The 6470-nt window shown below is 31.5% G+C and overlaps 1 pseudogene; it reads left to right on the top strand.

Annotated features, from left to right (window-relative positions):
* Nucleotides 1-2386: 2386 nt before the first annotated feature.
* LOC148204573 (uncharacterized) lies at nt 2387-3004 on the top strand (annotated as a pseudogene).
* The last annotated feature ends 3466 nt before the right edge of the window (nt 3005-6470 follow it).

Raw genomic sequence — 6470 nt, 5'->3', positions numbered from 1 at the left:
ATAAATAATAAAAATTATAATTTTTCTTTCTTTTTTCTGTGTAAATATATATGATCTTGGTTGCTTGGTTCATATCCAAAAGCAAGCATTGACTTGCTGAATCTACCAAATGATGTTCATGGGGATTGGTTTTAGTTTGTATAATGACTTCTTCAATTTGCATATCTTTTTGCTACGTGTACTTAAAATCCCACGTCTTTATGGTAGTTCCATATAACATTTTTCACTACGAGTTAATATAAGGAACAATCAAGATTTACAACTAAAGATAACGATATTCAAACAAAGCTAATTTGGGTTATAAGAGAAAATGTTTCAACATAATATATTTCATAAGCTTGTGTGTATCCCATTTATATTAAATTTCACTGTACACCCACTGACATCCTACTATTTTCTTACCAACTAGACAATATACTATAATTTCCATGTTTCATTCATTTGGAGATCTCATCTCCTCGTTCATAACATCCTTCCACGTGGAGTTATCCTCCTCTTAGAAACCTTCAATATTTACATGCTAAAATTCTCTCATTATGTAGATGTTGATATCATATTGTTGCACACTTTATCATCATCACATGTTATAACTTTGTTATTTCATTTCTTTAATTTGAACTCTATCAATTTCTTATAGAATAAAGGTTTGAATTTCATTATAATTCTTCCTTTGAATTTGAGACTTAGGGAAAAATATATTAAGATCTCGGAAAAAATTACACTTAAATATTTGTTTGATTTATGGATTGTCAACTAACACACACTTTTAAGCTCTAGGAACAACTTATTTGATGTTTGTGTAAGTGAACATAAGTCACAACCAAAATTTTATTCATTAATTCTACAATTTTAGAATTTACTATTGCATTTTTAAGTGATTAAAGATTTGTTTTATACTCAAGAAACCTAGAAAATGCTTAGTTGATATATTATATTGCATATGTAAAAGCTTATCTCCAAAATACTATACTAGCATATGAGTTCCAATAAGTTCATCTTAGATCACCTCCAATAGATAACAATTTTTTCTTTTTGCCACTACATTATGTTGTGAAGATTTTGGACAAATTTTTGGCAAACAATGTTGAAGTTCTAATTGCATTTATTTTTCTCTTGTCACAATCACGGGTGAGCAAAATTAACTAAACTGCACTAAATTGGTAAAACCTACAATGAACCAAAAAATAGTTTACCTGCACTAATTTTTGTTCTATCAAATTACACTACACTAAACTACAATGTGAATTGAATTATTATATACCTTAACCTATTTTTGATCTGCACTAATTTTGAACTGAACTACATTATTTTTTAATTGAATTTCACTAATTTTAAATCAAATTGCTCTAATTTTAAATCGAACTACCATATTCTTTATTTAAAAATTATTACTTTGTTATTTGTGTAATTTAAAAATAAAAAAAATAGATCACAAAATCAATAAGTTATATTTTACTTTCAGATTATATAATCTAAAATTATACATTTTAAAAGTAAAGGAACAAATTTTAAATTATATAATCTAAAAACAGAAATAATTCATTGTTGTTTGTGATTTGGTTGGAAGAGTGTAATCTAAAATAATTAGTGAATTAATTGATTGAGATGGGAAATAGGACAAAAAAAATTGGATTTCAAAATTCTATAATATATAAATTTGTTTTACTTTTCGATTATACAATTTAAAAGATATTTCAAATTTTAAAATTATATTTAAAATTTTTAAAATTAAATTATACAATTTTTTATTATACACAAACTTTTTTTTATGTAGATAAAATAAAAGAGATACTAAAGTGTAAAAGAGAAGGGAAAAATAAAAATAAAAAGAAAAGACACAATTTAATTCAGTTAACAGTTAATTTATACAAATTTAGTTTTTTAAATCTGAACATTAAAAAAGTATAGTTATTATTATTCCAAATAATTAAGTTTTTTTAGTTTATTATAGGCTTAATAGCTTACTTGATCCCTATGTTAAATGATTTTTTTTAGTTTAGTACCTAGTTTTAAAAGTGCATACAGTATGTTCTAAAGTTGTCAAAATTGTATGAATCACGTCCTACCGTTAAATGGGCAGAAACGGAGTTAACGTCCCATTGACGTGGCGAATGAATATGCACTTTTTATTCTCTTTTGTAACTTTTTTATACTCTAATTAAGTTTTACTTAGTTGTCTTAAAGACTCCAGAAAAATAATTTTTACCAATTAAATAATTTTTCACAAAATCATTTTCAATAACCCATTAGTTACTATTTATCTTCATTGTTGTTGAGTACACAAAGGAGGAAGAAAACGAAATTTAGAATACTAGCAGAACATTTTGTTTTTTAGTTTTCTACTTTCACCCACGTAGTCTCGTAATTATGCTTCCTTCTTACGCTAATGGCCACCATAATTTCGTGAAGACTAAGGTCAACGTTAACCTCCTCGCTCCTCAAACCCTTTCTTTTTTCTTCATCTTCTTCAATCACTTCGTTTTCCTAAAACCCTAATTTCTCAATTTTCAAACCCTCCCAAAATCCATTCTCTCCTTTCATCCCCTTCACCTTTCTCTCATCAAACCAATTTTCCTCGTCTTCTTCATCTTCAGACTCCGATGAAGCTCGTAAGCCAACCCCAGATCAAGCCTAAAGCCCGTACCCAAGCCAAAACCCAAACTTCAAGCACCAGGAGATCGAAGGCCCCATAGTGGAACGAGACCTCTCCCCACTCGTGACCGAGACACGTGTGGTTCTGGAAACCGAATGCTTGCTGCATTGGGTCTGGTTCACCTCGCTCTCGAAGCGTAGATCACGTACCTGACGAAATCGAACCCCTAAATGAAGGTGTCGGTGCAGATTCTTGAGACGTTCACGTTTCCATTCTCATTTCATGTTGCGGTGCGTGTTGAAGTCGGTTGTCTTCTTCAGGAAGATGGAGGAAGATAGTGTGAAGGCTTCCAAAGTGCATAAAGAAAGAGAAAAAGAAAAAGAGATGTCCTGCAATTATGCAAACAATTAATGTAAAAAGAGAAAAAGTTGAGTGTTGCAGGAAAAACAGATGAGAGAAAAGAAAATGTGCAAATTCATTTGCCATGTCAACTGGAGTTAACTCCGTTTATGCTAATTTAACAGAAAGGACTTGATTCATACAATTTTGAGAACTTTGGGACCTAATGTATTCACTTTTAAAACTGGGTACTAAAGTGAAAAAAATCACTTAACATAAGGACTAAGTAAGCTATTAAGTCTTTGTTATAATATAGTTCACTATAATTTAGTATAGTTAGGTTAATTTTACCCATAGTCACAACGTTATATGTGATCTTGTATTTTCTAATAAGTCTCAATATTTTTGTAAAATTTTTGAAATAGTATTCCAAGTTCACATTTAAAATTCATCAAAATAGAATTCTAATATCACTTAAGTGGTTGACGACTTTTATGTTGAAGTCGTGAGGTGCTAATAATACTTCATTTTAATTGGAAGTTGTACAAAGGTAAAACGACTTCTAATTTTCATAACTGTGGTCGTAATTGATTACAATATGTGTAATCGATTAATAGGATAATATTTTTCAAAATGTGAAACTGTATTCAATTATAATGTCAATGTAATTGATTACCAAATTGTTTTGGTCCATATCATAGTGGAACCTATATTGTAATTGACAAAGATTGTAATTGATTAAATGATTACGTTATGTATATTTGATGGTAATTAAGTTATATTAGTTTATAATTAAGTATTAAGTGTTTGTAGATTGTTGGTCATATTGAATCATTTACTTTAATCGATAAATAACATTTAATTAGTAGGTTGTTGGTAATTGATAAATAACATTACTATGTCACACTTTTTGAACACAAAAAAGCATAAGAACAAGCAATATGTAAACATGAAAGAATTCATATATGGATAATAGTCAACATGGTCTAAATAAGCATGTACAAAAGGTAAATTTTTAAATCCAAATAAACATGTAGTAAAAGTAAATTTAAGATGGCCTAGAAGGCCCAAAGTGATGGCGGAGGTGACCCATGCCTTCCTTAAGTTGAGTAACTCGAGCATTAAGATTGTCAAATCTAGTACTTACAAAAAGAGTAGAAGAAGTATCTTGCGATCATGGAGACAGTGTCTAATCGTTAAGAATTGGCTAAGGATCGTTACGTTTGTGAACCCACTGACCATCAATGTTTTTAACAAAATCAAAGGATGTCAAATCTAAAGAAGGAAGTTAACTTACCGAGAACATCGTCACAAAGGGTTGAAGACCTGTGACACTAAAGAAGTTTTCAAGGCGAGAGATGGTGGGGAGTTGATTGATGATCACCAATGCCAATACTTTTTCAAGTGTTATCATCGACGGGAGCCAAAAAGTTATCCTCTTAGGATCTTGAGTCTAGTAAAGTGAGAATTAAGGTTAACCGTCAGCATAAAAAAAGTATTGCCGACCAATCTCTCTTATCCCAACTTTAAAATATTCAGTCTTGAAACCTTTGTACTAGGCAACATACAAAGAGAAAAGCTACTTCTCCTTTTAAGCTATTAGAGACACCCACCCTTTGTTAGCCTTCGGGTGGGTGCAAAAATTGTAAAAGAACAATGGAGGTGTGAGAGTCAGATTTAGGGCTGAGCACAACATCGGAAGGCTTGAACGCATGCCCAGTTGTTCGGGTGTAGTTGGGTCAACGCTACATTTAGCTCTTACAGCATGCCCATTTGAAACTCATCAAACGGGACCTAAATGATTAAGTCGTTGAACAAGTAGGATTACATGTATAAGAAGTCTATAGGGAAACCTTCACTCCCATGATAAACTTACTCGTTCCCTTTGCATATGTGTAGGTTGATTAAGTTGTCGCCCATGCCGTTGCCAATCACGTATGATAGCTCGATCCATTCACACAGATCCCGACCCCAACAAAAATGATTTATGTACTCACAAACTTTGAAGGACACCTAATCATAGCCTAGGACAACCAGTAGATTTAGCTTACCCCCTTATTCGAAATATCAACCTCTATTTCTACGGTTGAATCCTCCTCAACACCTTCAAAAGGATTATCCTTATTCTCCTCTATATGTACATCGGTTACCACACTCTAGACCGAGTTTAGACTTTACTCAGTTGATCCCTAGACATAAAAAATAATACCAATCACGATGATGCATCATCCACATACCTCCTACAGTCCCTGCCAGAAGACTCCTGAAAAAAAGAAAGACGAACATTAGACATTATTACCTTGAATGAGAAAGCAATTGAGTTGATTGAGAACCTGATTAAGGAAAAGGTGAAAATGACAGGTCATGTCCACCTCTATTTATAGGAGCATGCATCTCAACCGTCTTCAATCCTTAGTCTTCATATCTACTCGCATTTGACGTCATAGAAAGATCCAACATTTCAAATTCTGATAGGTGCGGAATCAAGACGTCACATCTCTTCCCCAACGATCATAATTTGGAATGAACAATCAATAAGGGTAGGTGGTATAACACTGATCAGCCAAATATAAATCCTTTCACAAATTATTTAATGCACGAGCTTGGGGAATTTGTGTACGGTATACCCGTCTAGTCAACTATTAGCTTAATGGTCAACCATTATATTGAACTATCTACACATTGCGGAGACCGATCAATCGAAAGAATATTAACTCAAAAATCATCCCACTTAAAGGTTAAATCATGATTACCCATATTTAAGTCACAATTAGATTGACCTTAATCAAAAACCGATTACAAAATTTATAAATAATTATTTGAGGTAAAAAGGTAAGTTAGGTATTTATTACCCATATACACTTCAAATTGATATGACTTTAATATCAAAAGACCTTTGATAAATTGATGTTTAATAAATAAGACTTAGTAAACGATTAGTTGAAGATCTGTGCGTTAAAATAGAAAACTCAATCCTACACTCAAATAGCTAGAGCTGTCAAAACGGGTAATCCGACTCGACCTGACTCAGCTCACCACGAGTTGGTCACTTAGTGAGCCAACCCAACCCGACTCACTTATTAGCGAGCTGAAAAAATTCGAACCCGACTCGACCCACCACAGGTTGGTGGGTTAAACGGGTCGGCTCACTGTCTCATTTAATTATAAGTTTTTTTTAAATAAAAAATTACAATTTTTTTAATTCAAATATAAATAAAGGTCACACTAAAATAATGTTAAACTCCAAAGACAATTTAAAATAAAAAAAGTATTATACAATTCAAGCATAATCCAAAAACATGTTCAAAAGGCGAACAAATAAATTTTTAATATTGATAATTTTTGTATCACTTGTCCATTTATAATATTAGAGTCTTGAATAGATAAATCTATAATATTTTTCTCTCTTGAAACATTTTATTCTTTATCACTATCTACAATGTAATAAAAAAATGTTAACTAATAATTTTGAAACACAAAATAATAAATAATTAAATTAAATTAGGTAGGTTGGTGAGCCAACCCGACTCGCTACGTT

The sequence above is a fragment of the Vigna umbellata genome, chromosome 1 (assembly GCF_029865625.1).
Source record: "Vigna umbellata cultivar VRB3 chromosome 1, Vumbellata_1.0, whole genome shotgun sequence".
Taxonomy (NCBI): domain Eukaryota; kingdom Viridiplantae; phylum Streptophyta; class Magnoliopsida; order Fabales; family Fabaceae; genus Vigna; species Vigna umbellata.
This window is presented reverse-complemented; position numbering and strand designations above follow the sequence as displayed.